Raw genomic sequence first — 15016 nt, 5'->3', positions numbered from 1 at the left:
TGGTCACGGATGTCGGTCCTTCAAGGGATTTGCTGTGTGTCTGGAACACTGTCCTACTTCTGTAGTATAGCCTGTTTATTGCAGAGGTCCAGCAGACCAGTGTCCTTATCTAGGAGGAGTGATTCTTGGTTTACCAGTGATGGCACAATCCATACATCCATGTAGGTGTTTATAGACTGCATTTGTAAATCTGTCTGTATTTTGAGCAGTGTTTCACCTTAGCATGGGGGCTGTAAAACCCCCCACCCCTGTCACTAGTAGTGTAAATTTAGCTGTAGGTATACACTGTAGTATCCGTGGGTGGGGGAGATGCTTGGGTGTGGAAACAGTGAATTGTTTGTGGTCAGATCTAACCAGTGACCAGTTAACTTCTGCTGTGGTGCACCTGTTGCCCATGTTGGTGATGACCACTTCTAGTAGTTTCCACCCCACATTAGGGAGGTTACCACCTGATACAGGGCATATGAGGTGATAAATTCCAGGAAGCGCTGGGCCTGGAAGTGAGTACCAGAGTAAGTTTCCCAGTTAATGGTATGGTAGTTGACATCGACCAATGCCAGGGTGTACATTAGGACTGCCATGTTCTCCACTGTCTCCAGGTAGGTGGAGTGGAGGTCCTGGGTCATGGAGGGTGATCCGTAGCAGTCCACAGTTTACATTGCAGTTGTGGCTGATGTTAGCTGCACATGGATGATCTCAGAGGTATCATGCTGTCCCACTAACCTGGAGGTGTAGGTATCCCTGTTGAATATGGATACAGCCCCTCAATGTCTGTCAGTCCATGTTCTGTGGCTGAAATTTGTGGTATGTTTTGTAGCTTGGTAGTGCTGGTGTGCTCTCAGGAGCCTTAAGACAGATTTCAGTTACTGCACAGATGTTGATGTTGCCCATCCTGAGGAGTGCTGTGAGTGCATGCATATTGTGATCACAACTCCTGGTGTTGAGCAGCATAACCCTTATTGGATCTGCTATTGTGCTGTTTACAGAGCTGGTATTCATCTTCGAGACTCTCCTAAATAAGGCACTATGGGGGCACCAATAGCCTTAGCCAGTATTCCAAAGCCTAAGGCTGACACATAGGCCGGTATGGTATCATTGCATGCATGTTCCCCATCTGTGCTTGTTTTTCGTCACCCCTGTAGGTAACCTACTGGTAAGCAATAGAAAGCCTTAAACTTATACAAGTCTTCTAGCTTCCAAGATAGGCTTTTGGAGTGACTAAGTATCAGTGTTCTGTATGTTCTTGCTGTACTTCACTGTTTCCTGACTACATGGTGATGTCTGACTGTATATTGTGATCTGAAGTTCTGTTTATTCACGTATTATGGCTGTGATGGCCTGCACGTTAGAGGTTCACAGATAGCCTACTATCTATCTGCCCAAGGGCAATTAGAAGCATAGCTACAGTGTGTTGGCTTTCCCCGCACCATTGATAAAGTAACTGAGCCTCTGTCAAGCATAGCCAATGAAGCAATTCCAAGCAGAGTTGCTGGAAGCTGTTGAAGACTGGGGTTGTGGAGGGTGATGGGGCACTTAGTGATCTAAGGAGGGCATGATAATGTGACAATTCAACACCATTCAATTCCCCCAACAGGTCTCGCAGCTATCAAATTGGACAGGGTCCCCCGACCCCTGGCTGCATGGTTCTGGGACACATGATCCCAGGGGTATATAGTCTGTTACCCATTCACACAACAAGGATTCCCTTGAAGTGTGTCAGTGAGGGGCTATGCCTAATGTAGTTAGGAATGTAATGTATTGTCTCAAAGTACATTTCTTATATGTTGTTATTTCAAGAGTACGTGAGTCAGTGAGTTTGGGGGCCTCCGCCCTTTGCTTAGCCTAGCTTACACATAGAAATCATTTAAATAGGAAATAGGCAGAAGCAATGTTAATGTCAACAGTGTAATGGTTACAGCATCTACATAGTATCTGTGCATTTGAGGTTACAATCCCGATAAAGGTAGGGATGTTTATCATGTGCAAAAGTATACCTTAACCACAGCTCGCATATATAGGTAGTAATCGCCTGTATAATAAACATTCGAAATACCCATATAAATCCACGTGTGCTGGAGAGTACAGTCAACAGAGAATGTAATGTTATGTCAGAACATAGTGAGAAGTTACTTCACTGACATGTATATATCCTGAGTAGTTAGCGGATGTGGCCGTGTTTGCGCGCACAGGTTATACGTTACAAAGTTTGTTTAACCACTGCTATAATGTCACACAAACACTTTTAAACATGCTTACAACTGCTTAAATGAGGCTTATTCTGCAGTAAAAAACATTTATAAAGCATCACAGGTGTCGAACCCTGTACCATGCACACTAAAGTCATGGGACTTACTACTAAGCCATCCGAGGTGTATACATGTTTCATGGTCTTGAGACTGCACCTTATACCATATGCATTTCACTGTAATGATCACAAATGGGACAGTCATTTTGTGTGCATATGTACAGTACATTGTAATGTACTGTAGTTTGTGAACCAACACATTCCAGGCCACAGATGTATTACAAACAAATATGAAATATATATATATATATATATATATATATATATATATATATACACACACACATCAGTGATGTCTGCACATATATAAATATATATATATATATATATATATATATATATATATATATATATATATATATTATACAGTTACATCAACAGCCATATATATGAACATCTATGAACACACTTCGTGACACAGAAGCACTCCAAAGGAATTGGAGCTGAAACACGGTAAACGGAGAAGTGCTTCACAGGTTTAACCTTTGCTTAATGTCGTACAGACCATGGGCAAACCTGCTTACAACCACATAAATGTGCTTTATTCACACTCCCTACCAGTGCCACCTCTGAGAGGTAAAATAATAACACCTTCCAGGAGAAGAACCCACAACCATGTACTCCATCCTCAGAGTAACCTAACACTAAGCTACCTGGGATGTGCCTATCCCAGTTGTGTATGCAGACAGGTTAAAACACAAAAGGGCAGGAATGTGTTGAAATAGGACAACCAGCCATGTACCCAATTAAAGGTGTATCCTCTTATATAGATATATATATATATATATATATATATATATATATATATATATATATATATATATATATATATATATATATGTATATATATATATATATATATATATATATATATATATATATATATATATATATATATATATATAGGTTAAAAACATCTACACAGCTATGGAGGTACAGATAAACGTATGCAATAATATATAAATATATATATATATATATATATATATATATATATATATATATATATATATATACACACACACACATATATATATATATATATATATATATATATATATATATATATATATATATATATATATATATATATATATATATATATATATATATATATATATATATATATATATATATATATATATACACACACACACACACACACACACACACACACACACACACACATATATATATATATATATATATATATATATATATATTTATATATATATATATATATATATATACACACACACACACACATATATATATATATATATATATATACATACATGTCTGTAGACAACATCTGAAGTTGTCATATCTGAGTATAACATGGACCATAGCAATCACACACATCCCCCCCCAAACAATAAGAACATAACATATGAAGAGTATATGCCAGTACACTATTACAAATATGCTCTCTGGACACAGTCACCAACACAACTGCAATGACTGCAAATATCCATGACAGAAATACACAGACAGCTTTCATTTTGCAAAACTTTATTATATTCCGATGTATTGCTAAAAGGATTCAAGGACTAACAGTACCTGCATGCTATACAGGAAGCATTTAATAGTGCCTTAATGAATCAGCCTGCAATTACCATAGTATTAGTCCACTAAGGGATAGGTGTTCACATAGGGAAAGAACACCAACACACACATAGACGTTGTATAAAAGGGGTTCCTACACACCTGTATGTGCTGTGTACACCCACCATCTACCCCACAACCAAAATAATTACATCAATACATACTGTCATACCATAACCAATTATTCAACTACTGTACAACATCTGCTGAAACCTTAACATACCTGGACACAGACACACTAACATGGCCCTATGTGAAGTAGTTGCCATTATACAGTTGAACAGCTGCTGATGTTACAGGGTTTGTATGAAATAATCCCGTTTCAGAGGGCTGAAAGGTTCGTAAACCAGGAAGTGTTACCGAGTACTGATTATCAGCACAGTATGATACACAGTAACACCAAAGTAAATATGTCTGGTAAGCACACTGTAAACCCCCTAACATTATATGCATAGCTATGCAGCCTTGAGTTGGTCAAACATCCTGGCCAGACTGAAACATATGCAGAAGTATTAGGTACAGACAAAACCCTGCACAAGTAGCAATGTTCAGAAATATAACAGCAGTATTCACATTTAGGCCAATATATTACTGTTCGTCTCCATACAGCTGTTGCAATAGATTCCAAACAACACTTCCAGGCTTTCTTACTCACAAGGAAGGCAAAAGGACAACGCCCAAGTGGAGTACTCAGTTATACTCCACTGTTGCCATGGTATTGGCTAAGGCAGTAGCAGGGCAGCTGTTGTGCATGTAATTAGCTACTTAGGAACACATAGTACATAGTAATAGCCAGTGTTATCACGTCCATAACACAAATATTTACATGTGAGTATCACTGTCTAAAACATCTTCATAAGTAATACGTACACTAAATACAGTACTTGGTACTTGTAGTACTGAATGTTCATACAGTCATGTTCACTAGTCAGCTACTGGTGTTTACTAATGTCAGCTTTGTGTATGTGACCATCCTGGGGAATGTAATCTCTATGCCATGTACACTGCCAAACCCACCTAACATCACGTCCCACACATTGTTTGGGATGCAGCTACAGGGGTAAGCTGGAAGACAGCCCAGTCTACAGCCATGACTGGACTGGACAGTCATGAGGTGTAGGTTAACACATGCAGCTCATCAACACGACCAACACATACCCTTACCAGAACACAGTAAGGACACCCACACACAGTACCAGAAATCACACACATTCACAGATGCATCTAAGTATCTGGCCAAACAAGTGGCCCCCCCCAAGCAGGAAGAGACAGACACCGAAATACACAAACTGTATGACATAGTTTGCATAATTGTGCCACACCTCAGAACACGTGACTGGAAACATGCCCAACAGTACTCATTTGTGAATGCAAACTCTAGCACTATGTTACACACCAACCTATATGAGGGCATACATACTGTCAGCTGCCTGTCTGCCATGATTAGCCACATACCCATACACTCAGACCACCTTTTGAACTATACACATGGCTCTGGCATATTCCATGTTGTTGTGCAGGATCTGTGATGCAGTAGCCAGGACTGCATAGAAACACATGTAGGAACTGTCAGGTCTTGTAGCCCATGCAGGTATGTCCCAAGGCCTGGGTAGCATTCTGCCATTGGCCAGAATGATACTGCAGTACAGGGACAAAAGGATTGTATTCCACAATTGTCTAGTGTAGTGGTGCAAGTCAAATGGTATCCAGTATCTGTCATCCTGGGATAACATGGTTGACAGACCATGATGCTTTGCCAGACAGGGCCTGCACTTGTCACCCCTGGGAATCTGGATACTGCCTAGGGCTCATGTTTCCCCTATAGTGCCTTCATTATGCACGGTTCAAATGAAGGTCCACTGCTGTTACAGGGACAGCCAAGCAATAAACTGTGTGTCTCGCTACACAATGATACATGTCAGGTCAGAAACACTATGCGGACACAAATATGTCAATCCCTAACATGGAGAACATATCTGTGTAGTGGCTGACACATGTTTCAACACTCCGGAGAGCACACCTGCATGACCATGTTATAACACATACCTCACCTCTTGCCCATTATCCTTTATTGGAACACACGGGCCACAGGTGTGTCCGTATTCCTGAAGGATTTGTACACCTCCACGCTAGTTGCACTTGCATAACTATAGATGCATTATGCTGAGCAACTACCTTTGTGCCAAAGTGGAATTCAAAATGCACCTTGAGACAGATCACCTACCAGGCCGCAGACTTCCCAACTGTCATAATGTGCTGTAATGGGGAAGATTAGGTCTGAGACAGAACCATAATAATGGCTACTCTGAACTATTCCATTATGAACTGGGAAGACTCCTCATGTACCAACACCTGCGCTCAATGCATGTTGGATTCCATCGACCCCACTGACCTGGATCACAGTAGTCACACAAACAGGGCTAACAGTATGCTACACATAGTTAGTCTCCAATGTCAATGTTATGTTTCCTAAGAGCAGAGTGGTGACTGTCATGGCACCCATGCAGATGGACAATGCATGTGCAAATGCTGAATCCTACACAAATGAACCTTAAGCAGTCACATATGTGCAGTAATTGTGCCATTGAAACAGAACCAGGATTCAACCCAACACAAACAAGAAAGCAAACTGGTGGTACCATGCTTTAAGCTGTACCACAGAAGGTAGTAACTGTTGCAAGAGTGAACACACATGAGTGTAGGTGATCCCTGGTCAGCCTCAGTAAGATGCAGATACACCACATAAAACCACACAAAGCTACTGTGAAATTAATCAGCCACATATTATGAGGCCAAGCACAGAGTTTTCTATAGCTGTGTCATTAATCGTAATGGCAACGACAAGACTTGCCATGCTGCACAGCACTATGGCATGGGAAGTACTGCACCTACAGACATAGCACCTGTTCATCCAGATAGGGTGTTGGAGAATCTAAACCCACTCCCACCTCCCCCCCAACAGGTGCATTTAGTAATATATCCATGTACACTACAGGGCCCCTGTACTAACAACTATGCAGGTACAAGCTGCTCTCTCTAAAGCCATACATACAGCTTTCATGGGACCTGTCAGCATCCCAGGGTGTACCCTACACAAATGTAAGAACATTCAGCTATCCACATACACATCATGTTCAATCATAGCTCCATGTCAGGCTGTGTACACACCGAATGGTGCACAGCAACAGTTATCACACCCCACAAAGGGGGAGACACCATTGATAATGGGACATAGTGCACAACTACCCTGCTGAGTCTGGTCTGTACGGCCATGAACCATGATCAACGTATTTGATGTACTTGGTACAGATGTAGATGACAGTAGGGTTAATTCACACTGTATATCATGACCTTGCCAGATCGTAGGACACCATCACCCATACTGTGTTCCAGCTACACTTAGTAAACTAGGTGTATATTCCTATGTCACAGGAGTGGTTGGCAACTGGACTGCTGGCAGAACCAACACTACAGAAGGTGTCTGACTAATACACGCACATCAAACCAGTGCCAGCCACAGTAATACAGGGGTCATTCCTGGTACTCCCCCTCTTTGTTATCTATACCACACAGACGAACACAGAAGGCATCAGCCTATTGACGTTTGCAAATGACTATGAACTAGGAGCAATAGTTGACTCAATGTGTGCTGCATTCAACGTACAGAAGGGCCTTAGTGTGTTAGATGTGTGGTGTGTGATGTATGGCCACAATCTGACAGCTAAGTATTGCATTGTCATCCCCTATGTTACAAACCCTGTACCCATTAACTACCACCTAGGCAGCGGTCAACATAATGGCAACTGTGTGTATGGGATGCAGCTGGACAGTACTTTCCTTTAATAGTTACTTCACCACACCAGACAGGTAGTCGTATGTGGCACCCTTAATCATGACAGGGTGCTATCCAGTAATATAGAGATAATTGCTCAGCCATACTCAACACCCATGTGACCCATAATAGATCACATATTTCCTTTAAGGGTTATTGCCCATGTGTAGATGGCCTACACTGCTCTTCCCAATCCCTAGCTGCATTATGTAGCATGCAGCCTACCCTGAATAAAGCCATGTCCAACCCATAAGTGTTGGATATGCTACACTTAACACATCCTGATCCCAAATAAACACATACGTTATGGACATCCACCTTTCTAGTACAAGGATCAGAACATGCCTGACAGATCTCTGTCCCATACACTTAACATACTCTTGCCATACTATGCATCCCTGCCCAGCAAAGCTGCACATCGCCCCTCTCTGTGACATGGTGTGATGACCGCATGCCAAATATATCAGTAAACCTGTGGATCAGTTCTGTGGCACTGATTGAACTGGCCACTGAAACTTACCCATCTGTTGCCTACAGCTAGGTAACCTGTCTACCTAGGCTCATAAATGGTCCAGGGTATATAGCCTACTAGCTCACTATGACCATACATGCTATAGTTGATATCCAATCCTGCAAATACTGTCAGGCTAGCTATTGTCCCATGTGTTACACATGTGCAACACAGGCAATACATGGCAGAATGTTACACAGCTGTACAGTGCCATGGAGATGTATATGGCAAAACACATACATGCTTGCAAGTCTGCATGGTCACAGGTCATGTCCCTAACAGCTATGTATGACTATATATGTGACATATACACATCATTAAGGTCAATTGCATTAATGTGAACACATCCAGGCATGTGCTGATAGGTAAAGACACCAGTACAGGCAAACAGACATGCCACGTCAAGACAACATCCACATGGTGTATGAGCAATGTCATAACATGACACACACTTATATGGCGATAACATCACATCACCAGTAAGTGTCACATGTATGTGACTTATACATGTCAGTGGTGTTAGTGTTATGTAGATTTGCAAAGATGTATTTGTAATCTTAATAAATGTGATACACATGTATGTTCAGCTGTACTGCTGTACTTCTTTGTGAGTTACTATGACCTGTCTCCATCATTATGTCTTCCAGGTATGCCACGTAGCAGACTGCCGATGTACAGCCACTTGAAGGATGAGGTCCTTGTCCCATACCTCCTCGACAACCACACAATGCTCTTCAGCCATGTGCCACAGGATGCACAGCAGTGAGATGCCCTGTGGGAGGAACTCTGCAGGAGGGTAAATGATGTTGGCGGTCACAATCACACCTATCAGCAGGTGCGCTGACACTGCACTGACCTCATAAGATGGGCGAAACAGTGTGCTAATGCAATCGCCAGGGAACAAGGTGCAACAGGTGGGGGGCCACTCACCCAGCCCCCACTCACATGTACCGAGGAGCTACTGGCCAACCTGGGGACACCTGCAGACCTCCATCCATAAGCTTTAGCTGGTATTGTGGAGGTGGGTGTCTCTCAACCACCAAGCCTGGATTTGCCTGGTAAGTCACTACTGCACATAAAACACAACTATATTTCACATAGTCACATGTGTTACTGTACAATATGTAATGTAACATCATATGCAAGGCATGTATACACACATGCCATATACTATAGTCTGCTACTCTATGTATGCACAGATGTGCATACTCTATAGTATAGTGTATTGTACTGGCTTATGTGCTAACATGGACATTGCACACTGTAGCTATCACACAGGTGTGGATAATGATCTTACTGCTGTGACACTCTTGTTTAGGTACCTCTGGTGTTTTGCAGCGACAGCAGCCTGTGTCAGGTGAGATTGTTATTATTTACCAGGCTTGATAATGCACAGAACATATTCATTGCTTGCTATCTGCCATAACACATGTACACATAATGTATGGTTGTCCTGGTAATGGACACTGGTCAGACCTGCAATTCATCACACTGTTCACTTATGTGAAACAATTGAAGACTATATGAAACATCTACACTAAACCTTCCAAACTGTCATTGCCAGATGTGTGGACAACAGTGAATACAATGGTGGATGTGTGTTCTACTGTAGGGACAGGTACTACATATCAACATTACACATGTTGGGAATACAGACAGTACTGTACAGAGATCATGTGTGCACACACTCTAAATGTGTTGGAGCTGGAGTATGACTGGCCCACAGGATACACCCTTGTGGAATATACCCTTGCTATGAATGTCACACAGTGTCATGTGCTATCTGACATGTCCATGACATGTAGTGAGCTGACTGCAACACTTCTCAACTATCCTGCAAAACATGTCTCACATCCCATGCATACCACCCTTTGTCTGCATAACCCTGTCCTCAGTGGAGCATATGACATCTATGGGTGTATGTCATATGGGATAACACTAACATGTGAAATAAGATGGCCATCACAACCATTGGACACAACATGTGTACACATGGCCATGGAGGATGGCCAGAGACATGAAGCAACACACACAGTAGAAGTGATGTACATGTGTGTACACCCTGTTGTACATTGGCTCGACACAATACAGCTATGGCCTTTGTGTAATGGTGATATTGCAGATGTGAAACACTAAACATCATACAGGCCTGTGCACAGCTTGTGTAAGCATAACATGAAACCACCAAAAAACATGTCTTGAACATATTGAGTGTGTCATGACATGGAAGCATTCACCTATACAGTATCCAAATACATACATGTGTTGCACAACATACACATACAACCACATCAAGCCACAGATACAGTACATTCACCTTGCTGGTGTCAGACATCACTGTCATGCCTGCTCCTCACTTGTGTGAGGTACATAGATGGCAATTGGGACATAGAGTACTGCTAAGTTAGCTATGTGTGGGCATAGTTGCCAGGCATCAGTAATATGGTTGCAGATGTGCAGAGGGGTCATCCGTATACCCTTCTGTGACCTGTGTCACACATTCTATATTAGGGTTTAGTGTGTATACACCTCAGTGACGTGGGTCACATTCCATATTAGATATGTATTGTATGTGAACATAGTCATGGCTATAAACTGTGTCAGTAGCTCACACTGTATAGCAATTGTGAAGTCACATGATGCCCTGCAATGGATATGCACATCAGCTCAATGTGCAGTATGTCTCTGCATATTTGTAGGGTGGACAGACAACACTGAATCAGCTGATGGCCCATGTTAGTATAACACGTCCCTGCATTGGGACACCATTACCGTATTGTAGATTGGAAAAGGCACCATTGTGTTACACATGTATGCTTGTCATTCACCATGTCAGCAGAAGACATGTCATACTACATGTGATTGGCAAGGTCATACGCCACACAGCAGGCCAGTGTACTGTAAACCTGTGTTGGTCTGTGGCACCATTGCAAATTAGGGATAGCCATGTCAAACATGTGTGTGTACAGCCACATGCACAATGTCTAGACTCAGCTCATGGGTAAGCGGAATAATGTTGAACAGACATGCACTGCTTTGGGGGAGATATGCAAGCTAGGGCTCAGGCAAACATAGTATGCAGTCGACATACCCTACTGCTCATTTCCTCACACATAGGGGTGGTGGCCAACAAAAAACATCAGTGGCAGATGTACAAAGGTCAGCGATGGTCTGTTAACATGTGGCGTATGTTGCACACACCATGGCAGTGTGGTGCAATGGTGCAAAGTGCATGCATTGTGTTGCAGGTATGGGGCATAGGCTACTAACACAAATGGTGCAATACAGGTATGTATGCTAACCACCACTATAATTATGTAAGGTGTATGCCGTCTGCTATAACAAATGCATGCTGTTGTGTGCAACTCAGGGATGTTTGATAACCACCACTATAATTGTCTAAGCTGAAACTATAACTGTCTAAGCTGAATGCCATCTGCCATATCACTTGCATGTAGTGTGTGTGTCTGTGTGTCTGTGCGTCTGTGTGTGTCTGTGTGTGTCTGTGTGTGTCTGTCTCTGTCAGTTTCTGTCTGTCTCTGTCTGTCTCTGTCTGTCTGTGTGTGTCTGTGTGTGTCTGTGTGTGTCTGTCTGTCTGCGTGTGTCTGGTATAACTTGTAATGTACAGTTCTTGTCTTCCCCTCACAGGTGTTGATGTAGGTGCGTTGCCCTCCTACGGTCCACCTGATGTTAGTGTCCCCACAGACTCTAGCAGTGATGATGATAGTATGATTGAGGCACAGGCAGGGTTTTCAGTTGCTGAATCTGTGCCATTGGTTGCCTTTCCACCTGTCTCCCTCTCATCCTCACACACAGTTCCCCTGCCTGCACATATCCCATCACCACTGGCCATAGAAGAAGGACAGTTGGCAGGTGGTAGCATGGAGCAGGGAAGTGTGGAGACTATGGAAGGTGTGCCTGCACACCATGATACCAGTCAACAGACTGGTGATGTCCCACATAGGCATGTGCCCAATGCTGTCCGTAGGAGGACCACTGGCCAACATGCCCCAGCGAGACAAAGCACATCAGTTGGAGTCACCAGACACATGTTTCAGGCAGTAATGGATGCACAGGCATGTGTTGAGTGGCACAACAGAGAAGGTCTGAAGCTTCAAAGGGCTGCTGTCCATTCATTAACTGACAACATCCAGGCACTTGCAAATGCTCACCATCATCTTGCAGATGTTTTGGATAGACGATTGGGTGACATGGTGGGAGTCCTTGACCATGGCATATCAATCCTCGGGCATGGAATGTCTATGCTGGAACATCTGGTGGGAGTGAGGCATCGGGCACGTGGACGTAGGTCAGCTACATCACCTGTTGAAGGTCTACATGAACATGCTACAGCACATGCCCACTACCATATTGGCGGTAGCAGCAGCAGTGCAGCTGGTGCTGTCCAGTCCACACCAGGACACAGCAGGCCACATGCACGCTGTCCTGGACGGTCCCAACAGGGACACTATTCCAGTGGACATGTGTCATCAGACAGTACCCAATCTGGACCTCTGCCTGGTAGTGCCCGTGCAACCCCTGGCAGGTGCAGGTCACGTGGCCATGGCTGGACACCGTGAACTGTGAAACCTGCCTTGTACAGTCTGCAGCTCTCAATAATACCCCTGTGTAGGCCAGCCACTTGCCAGACCTGTGTGCATGCATACACACACACTGAAAATAAATGTAGGACACCTCAACACACACACATGCATAATATCCACACAGGCCCTAACACACGCACACATAATGTCATCCAATGGCACAGCCTAGGCCTCTGGCAAACATTATCACCCTGTGCACATGATGATGCCTGTGCCGCATCCCTGTCATCCACACCATTGGTGCAGGGACATGTTCATATGGTCTGATGCACAGGGTGAGCATACTAGGTAGACAATTGTAGATTAGTATAGTTGAGTAGTGTTGACAGGCAGCAGACATACCATGTATTACAGTTTTAGAATGCATTTTGTATGTTTGACAGTATGTATCATGTGTAACAACACTAACAGCATGTTGATCTTGACGTGCTGCCTTCCTCTTTCAGGTGTAGTTGCATGTGCCGGGGGATGTCGGTGTTTGCGGTTAGTGTCCTATATGTACATGTTGACTACCCACAGGTCAGTATGACAATACCTGCATGCACTTTGTAGCTTCCACATCACAGTTATATTCTCCCATGTTTCAATTATGTTTACTGTTCTAATGATCCAAGAGCATAATAGCTGTGTAGTAAGCTACTGTGTTCAGAGCCGTCACATCCATAGTAGGTGACATCACAGGTATAGTTACCTGGAACACAGAGGAGGTAAAAGAGTGGTATGCTGGATGACAAGGGTAAAGGCCAGTGGAAATAGTGGCTTCTCATTGGGAAGCAGTAATACCCACTGCCATGACAGCATGCAAACACAGACACAGTAACACACTCAGGGATTCACAGACATAGTAACACACACTGTGATACACACACACACAGTTGCCAGTGTTTGGATGAGAACCCCTGCCTATGAGCATATCATCATTATAGTACTACGCAATTACAAGACGCACCACAGACATTACACATGTACAAGTAGTTGGAATGGCCTAAGATCGAGGACATTGGCAGGGATACTACAGTGCAGTGAGTGTATGTGGGGAGGGGGGGTCCATCAGTAGGCTATGTAACAACAAGTCACAACCCAGGGTGTACATGTTAACAGGCGATTAGAATGTCCGTCTACGATTGATGATATCAACAGGGATGCTAGATTGCATTGAGTGGATGGGGGGGCATTAACATTTCACTATGGTAAAATACAGCCTCATTCCTGGGACCGGACAGCCACACACACACACACACACACACACACACACACACACACACACACACACACACACACACACACACACAAACAAACACACACACACACACACACACACACTGTGGCATTCACAAAGATATGCACCTATGTCACACACATACAGACACTTTACATGTGTGAGGTTTAACCACCTGCCTATGCCTTTCTTTCTATACTTCACTCTGTACTGGTGTCAACAACAGTGCTCAGGAGAGTGATAACATGTGGGATGTATTCCCAACCATATGTGACATATATGGACACACACACCTACGTGCCAGTACTGTGAATCAAACACCTGCCTATCTCATGATAGGTACTACAGAAGTACAGCACTATCGCATCTGGTACAAAGCTTACTGACTCTTTCCTTTGCCAACTGTGCTGATATGTGCACAATATATGCACAGGGGAGGTATTACTGTTACAGGTGTCATGAGGTTTGCCTTCCGTGTCACCCTTACAGCATTCTACATTGTCTGCCTTCCACTTCAGTTAACAAAACCTGACCTTAGCAGTTACACAGGTTATTGTAGGACTGGTTGTAACACACCAGTGAGCTGTCCTCAGTAATCATTCATCTGCAAAGAAGCCCCACCACTTAGTAGTCATGTCCAAACATCTGTCCATACCTCATGTACGGCTTACTGGACTTAGAGCATATCACCATATACAGTTGGCAATGTTTATGCTGTATTGCAACAGCATGATGTACTAAGACAACAGTCACCTTCAGACATCAGACACTGCACACAGCAGCATGATGTACTAAGACAACAGTCACCTTCAGACATCAGTCACTGCACACACATGGAATCTACACAAACATCAATACATGTACACATATGCGGTCTACATCAGTAAGTGCACTAGCAGGTCAAGAGGATACATTCCACACCTTCCCTATGCCATGTGTG

Source organism: Protopterus annectens, chromosome 11.part0, assembly GCF_019279795.1.
Source record: "Protopterus annectens isolate FY-2018-M chromosome 11.part0, PAN1.0, whole genome shotgun sequence".
Lineage (NCBI taxonomy): Eukaryota > Metazoa > Chordata > Ceratodontiformes > Protopteridae > Protopterus > Protopterus annectens.
This window is presented reverse-complemented; position numbering follows the sequence as displayed.